Source organism: Diabrotica virgifera, chromosome 3 (assembly GCF_917563875.1).
Source record: "Diabrotica virgifera virgifera chromosome 3, PGI_DIABVI_V3a".
Classification (NCBI taxonomy): domain Eukaryota; kingdom Metazoa; phylum Arthropoda; class Insecta; order Coleoptera; family Chrysomelidae; genus Diabrotica; species Diabrotica virgifera.
The window spans coordinates 109,197,423-109,209,706 of record NC_065445.1 but is presented as its reverse complement, the minus strand read 5'-3'; positions in this window follow the sequence as shown (position 1 = coordinate 109,209,706).

The following is a 12,284-nucleotide window of genomic DNA, read 5'->3' as shown; positions in this document are numbered from 1 at the left end:
ATATTTGAACGTGCTATAGTGAAAACTGTTTAGTTAATAGTTTAAAAAATAAGAAATAAATTTGAAACAGACAATATCTTTTAATTTGCGGTAGCGCAAAATACTCAAAAATTGTTAAAATTCACATATTAGCACCTTAAAAGAAGGTGTGGTCTAGTGTGTTGTGTTGGGTGTAATTAGCACAATCCATTTTTTGTTCTTTTACTTTACACTCCATTTAATTGGAATATAATTATTATAGTGTGTTAAGGTTATAAATGATATAAATAAAACAACTTATACTTTTAATAACATGTTTAATTGAAAAAAAAAGAAACCAAATTATAGAAAAACAATGTAAACAAATTAAATGAAATTTTGACTTTAGAAAGAGTCTTTTACTCACTATTGCTGAGTGGGTACGTTGAAGCTGCGCTTGCTGTCAAACTTTGGCATCGAAGCTCTGGATGCTACGGCAGATCTTATGAAACCATCTCATTACTTAGCACCGACGACTTTTTTAGATGCTTCAGTGACTTACTTGACGCAGCGTTCCACGGCTTGACTATGACCTTTAAAATTTTCCAAAGTTCCAATCCTCGGGTGTTTCACCAGCAGTGATTTTAAACCAAACTTCATCATCAGAGACTCTCCGTAACAGTGATGGTGGTGTAATTTCAGTGGTGTTCCAATCAAATAATTCAGTAGAGTCAGTCGCATGAAAGGTGATTTTTGGAGGTCGAAAAACCCTAATTGTTTCTGTTTCTGTAGCTAACATCCTTGCTTTGATTATTCTTCGGAATCCTAATTCTCTTATGTGCTTTCCTTCATCCACTATCATCCTCAGTAGCAAATTTTCTGGGTGAGAAAAATGCATTTCTTTCGATTACAAGATTAACTACTTTAATCAAATTCTCTGGTAGAAATCTGGTTGATTTGATAGCCTCAAAAACGTGTTCAGGTCCATCTGTTATGTATTTGCTGTACTTTATTTTGAACCATACAGGCATGCATGATTTAAAAATGAAGGATACTAACAATTTATGTTCAACTGAAGACGTTTCCACACTTACATACAGTCTCAAAACTCTGTTCATCATCCAGCCTCCAAAGTCCACTGCTGAACATAGGCCTCCTACCCTCGTTTCCAACCCCATCTATCCTGCGCCGCTCTCATCCAGTTTTTATTTACCTTTCTTAAGTCGTCAGTCCATCTTGTAGGCGGTCGACCGACGCTTCTCTTGGCCTCCATTCCAATAACCTCTTCGTCCATCGCCCATCTGTCATTCTGGCTATGTGACCTGCTCATCTCCACTTCAACCTGGCTATCCTCTCGATAACGTTAGTCACTGGCGACTGACGTCAAGGTGACTGACGTCAAAACTCTGTTAGCTGTAGTCAACCATCGAGAGTAGGAAAATGGACCCGGCTCTCGAACAGATAAGTTCACAGGGCAGTTGCCTGACTTTATCGCACAACTTATATCTAGAAGATACTATTCATCTTTACTCAAAAGATTGCGATTAACTAGTCCTCCTAGTGATTAGGAACGAGATGGTTTCATAAGATCTGTCGTAGCATCCAGAGCTTCGATGCCAAAGTTTGACAGCAAGCGCAGCTTCAACGTACCCACTCAGAAATAATGAGTAAAAGACTCTTCCTAAAGTCAAAATTTCATTTAATTTGTTGACATTGTTTGGCTACAATTTGGTTTCTTTTTTGTTTCAATTAAACATGTTATCAAAATTATAAGTTGTTTTATTTATATCCTTTATAACTTTAAACACACTATAATAATTCTATTCCAATTAAATGGGGTGTAAAGTAAAAGAATAAAAAATGGATTGTGCTATTTACACCCAACACAACATACTAGACCACACCTTCTTTTAAGGTGCTAATATGTAAATTTTAATAATTTTTTAGTATTTTGCGCTACCGCAAATTAAAAGATATTGTCTGTTTCAAATTTATTTCCTATTTTTTAAGCTATTAACTAAACAGTTTTCACTATAGCACGTTCAAATATTATTGGCTAAAGATTGTAAAAATAATTGAAAACTGTCTTGATTTCTGAAAAAAAAACTAAACTTTAAGTATGATGCGCTAGCTGGGGGTTCAATATATAACATTATTTTACTTTGCATTTTACTTATATACCCCAAAGGCAAGTTTTCCGCGGTATAGCGATTAAAAAATGAACATTATTGTTTTTCGACCCACCCTATTGTGTATAAATGGATAGGCTTTTTTTCTAATACTATGAAATATGAACAATTAACCAAACAATTAATTAAAATTTAAAATAACTGTGGGTTAGGTTAGGTTAGGTTAGGTTAGGTTCATTATGAAAAGTCCTTAACCACCCTTCTACTCGACGTAAGACGTCTATTAGTACATTTACTCACAGTTTTTGCTCTAAATTTTAAAGAACTGCTTGGATAGACATGATATTTGGCACACACATAGCTAACATGTCAAAGAAAAAAAAGTGATATAGTACCCATGATACAATGAGGACGAAGATATGGTCAACAGCGCGACCAAGTCTCGCCCGTTCTGCGTAGTGATGTCAGTGGAGAGTGGCGTTCTTAAAATACAAGGAAGGACTGCTTTAATTTCGTCAGTTTAAATGTTTTTATTATTTTTTTTACGATGAATGTGATATTAAACGCCGGATTAAGTATTTTTTGGGGCCGGGAACTAAATAGCAAGGGAGCCCATCGTTCATTTAGAACTGGCGATATTAAATCAAGGCTTTGGTATTTAAAACTAATTAATGTAAAAGTCTGCTGAGATTATTAAAAACTTCTTTTATTAGCGGATACAGCATGATTTTATTTCGATTATAATACAAATAAATAAAAGTAGTTTTATGTATCGTGTACATATATTTACATTTTATTGACATTTAAAATTAGAAATTAAACATCGTAATATTTTTAAATGGTACCTACATACGTTATTAAAATAAGTCCATACAATTCACAAAAATATGAGGGGTAAAAACACTGATTATAATGATACATATAATGTAACAAAAACCTTGTCACATATGTAACAACATTTTTTTAAGTCTTTGCAATAATTATATGGTCACTTGTTATAATAATATATGTTTTCGGGCTTCAAAACAAATGAGGTATTTAGTACTTTTGGCTGTTTTTTAAATGCAAAATTATTAATTGGAAAAATTGAATTTTCAAGAATATTTAAGCGAAGAAAACAAATGGGTCAAAAATTAAAACTCGCCGTTGAATATAAACTGCATCTGCATAAATCTATGATACAACTAATTTAGACCTATGGTGTTCTCTGGGGTTGTTCAAAGCCATCAAATATCAAGATAAAATAAAAAGTCCAGTCAAAAATATTGAGAATGATATATTTAACGCGCCCTGGTATGTAAGCAATAAAACCCTACACAAGGATTCAGCTACACCTTTCGTAGAGGAAGAAATTCAAACAATCACAAAGAACTACTTTGATGGACTGAGAAGTCATCCAAATGATGAAGAAAGACTGCTAAACGCTCCTCCCGGATTGCAACTGACCAACAGACCTAATCAATTAAATTTATGATCTAATGTATTTGGGCCCACCCCGAACGGCGATTTTTACAAGACACTTCCATTAAGTTCATATTGCAAATCCCTCGTGAAACTATCTGCAGTAAAATGTTTTGAAGAAATCCTTCCATTTTTAGGAAGAAACTGGCCCTTTCGTTTACATGCATCTACCCAAATTTTTGTCATCTTTTGATCGTTTGGAAACCGAAAAAACATAATGTTTTTGTGAACCATTTTACTTTGGTTGTCACTATTGCATAGAGCTATTGAACACCTCATCTTTAAATAACGAAAAGAGTATCTTTCGCTTACAAAAATTCAATGGTAAACCTACACTTCACTAATAAATACTAGTTCGATAATCGAAAGTTTTAAAAACACACAATTACACTATTTAAACCTCTTAAAACACAAGAAAACATTCAAAATAAAAGCAAATGACACCTTCTTACGGCAATAAGCGTGCTAAATTAAAGCCAGATTATGTTTTCACTCTCCACTTACGTCACAACGTCACACCATATAAACACGCCCACTTCACCGTCATGCGCATTATTATATCTTCTGTATTCTTTGTATCATGCATAGTACCGAAGTGTGCTTTTGTCCTGGGAGTAAGTTTCACCCCGGGGATGAAAATATATGTTCAAAATAAGTCCGGTAATGGATAAACTAAGTAACTCTTAACAACTTTTATTCTCCAGAGTTTTTGCACTAAGTTAATATTTTTAGAGTTATTTGCGAATGAATAATGTGTTCTTTTATTGACAAAAAAAAAACACGTTTTTAGATGTTTTTTCGAAAATAACTTAAAAAGCAAGTATTTTGTTGGAAAAACTATTCTTCGTAAAAATATAATTCATAAAAAAGTGAAAAAATAGCGTATGCATGGAGTCTGTAGACCCAGTAGAAGCAGAATTGTAGCTAATGAAAAATAGGTTCATATTCGTCAAATTCCAAATCGAATATTCCAACGTGAAATAATATCTAAAAAACAACAAGAAATTTATAATAATAGAAGAAGACAACAAATAATCCAACCCTGATGAAGTTGAGGAAGATAAAGTTAAAATAAATAAAATAAAATATAAATTAAAAAATAGATATTCACAATTATAATAATAATAATTCAATATAAAATAAATAAATAAAAATAATAATTCAATAAATAATTCATTAAATTAAAAAAAAAACTACCAACTCTCTTCTGAAAATAGAGGAACTGTCTTTATATATTGAAAGGGAGTTGATAGTACCAAAAATATTTTAACAAATATATATTGTTTCTTTAAATTTGTTAAATGTAATTAATAGAATATGGCAAATTATTAATTGTAAAAATAGATTTAGTAGTTTAGTAAAAAATGTAAAAATATAAAAAAAAATATATCTGTAATCCCATCAGGAAAAAAAACGACCTGGATTAGTCACTAGAGGCCAGGTCCTATGTATAAACAATAAATAAATAAATAAAAAAAATGTTGAATACCCAGTAAAAATAAGCAACGGCAAATCTAGGGGATTTTTGTTATTGTATGATGTAGTTGGAAACAATGTTATATAAGTGTCAGATGTCAACTAGAAGTAAAACATGTGTCAAAAAGAAAAATAAATGTTGATTTTGATGTTTAAGTTATTTGTAGAATTATTGAGTTTTCTTTTAAAATAAAACTGACTAGAAGTACTTCGGTGTTTAATTAACATCCACGCAATTCTGCAAAACATCAGGTTATGGCCCAGATCACTTGTTTTCGTGAGTATTTCGCCAGTAAAAAAAGTCAGTGTTGAAGAGCCTGTGTCGGTAGTTTGCCGCGGCCAACGAAAATAAAAAAGAAAAGCTGAAAAAAAGGTGAAAAAGAAGCTCGAGTATATATACATAAAAAAAGAAAAACATAAATCCGAAAAATGGAAAATTCATCGGCTGCGTTGAAACTTAGTGGTGGTGACAACTGGGTAGCCTGGAAATTTCAAACAAGGGTAGTGCTAAAAAGCCGTGGTTATTATGACATAGTAATAGGAAAGTCTGTGAGACCGAGCACTACTGGAGATGACCAAAAGAAATGGGATGCTGGTGATTCAAAAGCACAAGAATTTATAGTAACCAGAATAGAGCAAGGCCCTATGACACACATTTTATCCTGTGAGACCTCGAAAGATATGTGGACAAAGTTGAAGTCTGTCTACGACAAAGAGTCAGAGGTGAGCATTCATTTAATGCAACAAAAGTTTTTTCTCTTGGAGTTTTCATCAGGTAAAAATGTTGCCTCATTCATATCACAGCTTGAAGAGATAAAAAATAAGCTAAAGCAAGCTGGTGAAGAGCTGTCCGATAAAATGATCATGACAAAAATACTTATGGCATTGCCAGAGGAATATAAGCATTTTCGGTCCGCATGGGAATCCGTACCATCTGATAAACAAACTCTAGACGAACTTACATCAAGACTACTTATCGAAGAAGAAAGAAGTAAGTCAGCACAGGGCAGCACAGCATTGGCGATGAAAAGTGATACAAGCAGAGAATTTAAAGGGCAAAAGAAAACCAGGTTAAAGTGCCATTTTTGTGGCAGAGGTGGCCATATTGCGAAAAATTGCTTTTTCAAGAAGAAAGAGAGAGATAATAATAGCCAGAAAGACATAAAAGTATGCAGTCAATGTAAAAGACGAGGACACAACTTACAAGAGTGTTGGTTTAATAAAAATAAAAATGAAAAACAACAGACAAGCAGAGAAGAAAATAAAATTGACAGTAATGCATTCATGGTATATACTGGGAGTAAGAAAAATAAAAATGAATGGTGCTTGGACACAGGAGCTAGCGAACATATGTGCTGGAATCAAGATCTGTTTGAAGAATTGATAGAGATAAGCTATAAAAAACAAGTAAAAGTCGGAAATGGAGAAAAATTACCAGTTAAAGGTATTGGAAAAATAACTCTATGGGCATTTAATGGTAAGAAATTTATAAAGTCAACCCTGTCAGATGTATTATTTGTGCCAGATTTAAAATTTAATTTATTCTCAGCTGGATGTGCCTTAGATAAAGGTTATAAGATGTTTTCAAACAATGAAAAATGTGAATTTTATAATGACAAAGGAGAAATAAGAGCATTGGCAACACGGGATAACAAATTATACAAAATGTTATTCTCACAAGAACAAAACACTGAAACCTTTGCAAATATTTTAATTTCGGAACGCACCCCTAACGAAAACTTGTCTGACGGTCAAGTTCAAGAAAACAGCTGTTTAGTAGATGTATTTTTATCATTTATATTCTGCAAAAACAACAGAAAGTTTGAGAGTTTGGCACTGCAGACTAGCACATCAAAATACTACATATGTGAGAAACTTTTTAAGGCAAAATAACATTGATTTTATAGACGAAAAATTCGTGTGTGAACAGTGTTTAACAGGTAAACAACACAGAATACCATTCAAGTTAAGTGAATCAAGAGCAAGTGAGCCATTACAATTAGTGCATACAGACGTATGTGGCCCTATGGAAGAAGAGTCTTTAGGGGGAAATAGGTATTTCCTGTTGTTAAAGGATGACTATACAAATTATAGGTACGCGTATTTCATGAAAAATAAATCAGAAGTTAAGAAACACCTTAAAAATTTTATATCATTAGCCGAGAGAGAGACAGGCTACAAGATGAAAACTTTACGATCAGATAACGGTTTAGAGTTTATGAACCAAGAAATAAAGGAGATGCTTGACTATCAAGGCATAAAACATCAGAGATCAGTAGTGTATACGCCTCAGCAGAACGGTAGGGCTGAGAGGGAAAATAGAACCCTAGTTGAATCAGCCCGAACTATGATACAAGGGCAAAAGTTGAATAAAAACTTGTGGGCAGAGGCCATACATACAGCAGTGTATGTTTTAAACCGAACAGGCCCTAGTAGCATAAAAAATGTGACACCTTATGAATTATGGTACAAAAAGAAAGTCAATAATATTTCTACACTCAAGAGTTTTGGTTCTAGAGTATCAGTGCATGTCCCAAAAGAGAAGAGATTAAAATGGGATGCAAAACATATGTTTGGTTTCTTTATTGGCTACAGTGAGGATGTAAAAGGTTACAAAATATTTGTCCCAGACAAAAATAAAGTTGAAATTCATCGAGATGTCATATTTTTGCCCGAGAAAACCATAGAAATAAAAAATGGGGAGACAGACATGAATAAAAACATACAGATGATATGTGAGGAGATAAAGTCAGAAGAAGATGACAGTGAAGCAGAAGAACCTCAAAATAATAGAGAAGAAAGCAGTGAGAGTGACCTCGAAACTGATAGCAGTATTGAAGATGTGAATGAAATAGAGCAGGAGCATGGATATGACCTGAGAAGACATATAAAAAGACCCTCAGGATATGATGATTATGTTCTGGATGATGACGAAATGAGTTTGTTGACTTTTAGTGATGATGAAGAACCCCAGACGTATGATGATGCAGTGGCCAGTAGTGAGTGTAAAAATTGGAAGAAAGCTATGCAATCAGAAATAAATGCGTTGCTAGAAAATGAAACATGGGAGTTTGTGCAAAGTAGTGATGGTCAAAAAGTCATTGAGTGCAAGTGGGTGTTCAAGAAAAAGAAAAATGAAAATGGTAAAGTAGTGAAATATAAAGCTCGTTTGGTAGCTAGAGGTTTTCAACAAATTGGTATGTGTTTTAATGATATTTATAGTCCAGTAGCAAAATTACCATCAATAAGGATTTTCTTAGCCATGTGTAATACTTTTGATATGAAAATTCATCAAGTAGATGTTTGTAGTGCATTTCTAAATGGGGATATTAAAGAAAATGTTTTTATTTCACTCCCAAAGGGATTTAAAGAAAAAGAGGGCACTATTTGCAAATTAAGAAAATCCTTATATGGTTTGAAAAGTTCACCTAAACATTGGAATGACAAATTTCATAATTTGATGCAAAATTTGAGTTTTTCAAGATCTGAATATGAATATTGTCTTTATATTAAAGTAAATGAAAAAGGTAGGATATACATTTTGCTGTATGTTGATGATTTGCTGTTGGCAGGTACAAATGATCAAGAAGTTGAGAAAATAAAATACATTTTAAACAAAAACTTCAAAATGAACGACTTAGGTCAAATAAAACATTTTTTGGGTATGTGCATAACTCAAAATTTGTCTGAAGGCAAAATAAAAATTAATCAAACTGTTTACTTAAAAAATGTTTTGAAGAAATTTGACATGTCAAGCTGCAGGCCATCAACAACACCAATGGATAATAATTTTCACCACGATTTTCTCAAACGAGAAAAATCTGAGAGCATAGAGATAGAAAAGAAATGTAGAGTTGCTATAGGATGTTTGATGTATGCAATGTTATGCTCAAGACCAGATTTGTGTATAGCTATAGGTATATTAAGCAGGTATCAAACATGTGCAAGTAACGATTTGTGGGTAGCAATAAAAAGAGTATTGAGATATATTCAAAGCACAGTTACTATGAGTTTGATATACTATAAACATAAATATAAACAGGAAAATTTGATAGTAGGGTACTCAGATTCAGATTGGGCAGGTGACCGTACTGATAGAAAATCTACATCAGGATATGTATTCAAAGTTTTTAATTGCACGGTGTCATGGGCATCACGGAAACAGTCTACAGTCAGTTTGTCCTCTACTGAAGCTGAATATGTTGCACTAAGTGTATGTGTGAGTGAAGCATGTTGGCTAAGATACTTAATGTATGATTTAAAAATAAAACCTGATTATGTAGCGGTTCTAATTCATGCAGACAATCAAAGCGCTATAAGGGTTAGTAGAAATCCGGAATTTCATAAAAGACTAAAACATGTTGATATTAGATTTCATTTTGTACGAGATAAAATTAAGGAAAATATTGTTGTATTAAAATATCTTAATACAAGTGACCAACAGGCTGACATATGTACAAAACCATTAGGTTTAACTCTGTTTAAAAAATTTAGAGAGTTGCTAGGTTTAGAATAAAAAAATTAATTTAGATCTAGGAGATTTACCGTTGAGGGGGGGTGTTGAATACCCAGTAAAAATAAGCAACGGCAAATCTAGGGGATTTTTGTTATTGTATGATGTAGTTGGAAACAATGTTATATAAGTGTCAGATGTCAACTAGAAGTAAAACATGTGTCAAAAAGAAAAATAAATGTTGATTTTGATGTTTAAGTTATTTGTAGAATTATTGAGTTTTCTTTTAAAATAAAACTGACTAGAAGTACTTCGGTGTTTAATTAACATCCACGCAATTCTGCAAAACATCAAAAAAATCCAACGTGAAATTACCAAAAAATTAAGCACTTTTCGGGGAAAACTTATCGAAAACTTTTTAAAAGTTAAAATAAAGCTTTTTTTGTTTTTTAAAAAAAGTTTCTAGCATCAAAAGTAAGTAAGTTACGCTCCAAATAAAGTTGGTTCCTTTTGTTTTTGGTTGTAAAAAAATATCGTGAAAATCACCCCCCAAGTAGCATTCCAAATGAAATTATTTGTTTATATTATGATCTGTAAGTTTCGTCGGTTCAAATAACTTAGTTTAGAAAAAAATTGGTATTAAAGTAACCATGTTTTTTTGTTCTGAAGCTATTTCCTTGTGTCATTTTTGTAATTAACTATTTTAAATGGGAAATAGGCCACAATTTAATTTAAAAATGATTTTATTAACGTTAGAAACAGGTTACAAAAGGTATAACTCTCGGGCCAGAGGCCCTCGAATTTATAAGTTTGTCGCCTTTAGGGTATAAACATATATTTAATGTCCTTGATACACAAATAACTATTATTGCACACTCTTTTATAATTCATTTATTTTATTTTCTAATAATTTTAAAAAACATTGTTTTTTCGTCCTTTAGAACATTGATAGAATTGAACTGGAAAATTGTAAAATGATTTTTTTTTTAAATATAGAAATAACAGAGTTAATATTGTAGTTTAAATTACGTATTTTGTTCAAGTTTTATAAAATATGTCAAATCATTTTAGAATATTAAAAAATGTATTTCCCTGATCGGCTTTTATATCACCGAAGTATCGTATATCTGACCTACATCTAGTCATAATTGTTTATTTATAAAAAGTCCCAGAAACGGAAGCATTTTCAATTTAAGAAAAACTTATTTAATCTATTGTTATCTGGCAAAATAAACTCTATATTAAAATAAACTTAGAAAATGTAATCGAAATCCAAAATTTGTTGTCAATGAAAAAATAAATTGAAAATCGCATTCACTTTAAGTATTCCGACAAATACATGTACTTAGTACTTAAATTTATTTTACCTATAGTTTTACTTGCAATTTAAAAAAATAAAAAAATACTTTAGTACTCTGAAAGTACTTAAGTACTTCTGTACTTATGTACTTAAACCCTTCACGAAAACTTTATATAAGTATTACGGATTGCTGCAAATATTCTTCAATGTTTTCGATTTAGTGTGGTGTGTGGTAATCATATATTATTTCGACAAGTATATTCTTGAATTTTTATTGTAGGACAATAGTTCAAAAAAAAGAGTCTTTACTGACGTGGTGCGTACAAAATTTTATCATAAAAAACGTTAACACTTACTTAATTAAATCCTAATGAAAAAAATGAGTGCGTGTACTTGGTACACACGTAGGACTATATACTTCTATTATTATCTATGATTTCAACGAAATAAATATAATTTAAACAGTTAATCGTATTTTTATTTAGATATTAAGCCAATTTTAACACTTAAAATAAAATACCAAAAATTAAAAATACCGTTAATAGTTACGTTATGTTTATGAAGTGTAGCCTCACACAGCGCAGTTGCTTTTCCCTTGATGAATAGTAGAAAATCTAAATAAATATATTTGCTAACAAATTATCATTAATATCTGTCACCGTCCTATATACATATAATCGAATTAACAAAAATACCATTTCATAATATACAATTTGTATTTGCATTAATGCAAAACTTAAAAGCTTTATAGACCAGGGCTCATCTGTAAAAATATTAGCACATTTGGACGTTGAGAGGTGACTCAAATTTTTTTGCAAAAATTGCTTGAAAATAAATCGAATAATAATATTTGAGTTATCCTCCCTCTCAAAAAGGTCCGGAACATTGTTTAAATAATCAAAATGTCAAAAAATGAAGGAAAAATTCGATTTTTTTCTTCGTTTTTTGATTATAACTTATAAAGTATTCATTTTCGAGAAAAGTTGTACTGACATAAAAGTTGCGCAATTAAATTTCCCACAATATAGAATTGGTTAACAATTTAAAAAATAGTCACCCTTGTTGCAAAATAGCAATAATTGCGAAAAAAACATACAAAAACAAGTATTCGCATTTTACGTTTTTCAACCATTTACGCTACACTTAGGACCTTCATATTTCACCCAGAAAAACTTTATGATACAGTAAAATAATACTGTAAATTTCATTAAGATCGGTTTAATAGATTTTGCAAAATAAATTTTGCAATCCAGCTTTCGCAAAAAAAATTCATTTTTTCAAAATGCTAAAGGACTGAAAATAAAGCAGATAACAAGTTGTCATTTTTTTTTGCATATAGAAGTTTACTGTACCTTTCATTTACAATTTGGAAAATTAAAATCGATTAACTACCACGGCGTCAGGAATTTTTTTAAATAAACATTCATTATTGGTGCTACGCGCAGGACAGCGGATAGTTTGCTCTTATTGGGCATTCCAATGACCTTTGATAATGATTGATAAATTT